Source organism: Sycon ciliatum, chromosome 2 (genome assembly GCF_964019385.1).
Source record: "Sycon ciliatum chromosome 2, ocSycCili1.1, whole genome shotgun sequence".
Taxonomy (NCBI): domain Eukaryota; kingdom Metazoa; phylum Porifera; class Calcarea; order Leucosolenida; family Sycettidae; genus Sycon; species Sycon ciliatum.
In genome coordinates this window covers 27,140,893-27,141,213 of record NC_088644.1, presented here as the reverse complement: position 1 = coordinate 27,141,213, position 321 = coordinate 27,140,893, and the positions used below count along the sequence as shown (strand labels likewise).

General features: G+C 53.6%; 1 protein-coding gene across 1 annotated transcript in view; it reads right to left on the bottom strand.

Annotated features, from left to right (window-relative positions):
- LOC135809459 (uncharacterized) overlaps positions 1-321 on the bottom strand; it is an 8,307-nt gene extending 7,986 nt beyond the window's left edge. The window contains exons 1-2 of the mRNA XM_065322813.1: positions 236-321; positions 8-126 (exon numbers count right to left, since the gene is read on the bottom strand). The gene's annotated coding sequence lies outside the window, so the exon portion shown is untranslated. The remainder of the gene's footprint in view (positions 1-7; positions 127-235) is intronic.

The window sequence follows — 321 nt, the reverse complement described above, 5'->3', positions numbered from 1 at the left end:
CACTCACCTCTTCCCACTTGGCGACAGGTAGGACTGGCTCCAGCAGCCTGCGTTCACCTTTCCGTGGTGACCCGCAGGCACAAAGTCCCAAGCTCCAAGCACGCTAGATCACTTCCTTACTTCGTTCTATCGAACAGGTAAGAGTAGCAGAAAGGAGTCGTGCACGCAGTGAAACAGTTTTGATTATAACCCTTCACAGAGCAAAAGGCACCGAGCTACAACTTGTGCAAGCTACCTTCTCGCGAAGCTCTGGATGAAAATCGCTCGTACATCTCGGCGCCAATCCGTGCCTGCAGTGGTGCTCGTGCGTGTGCGTGTTGT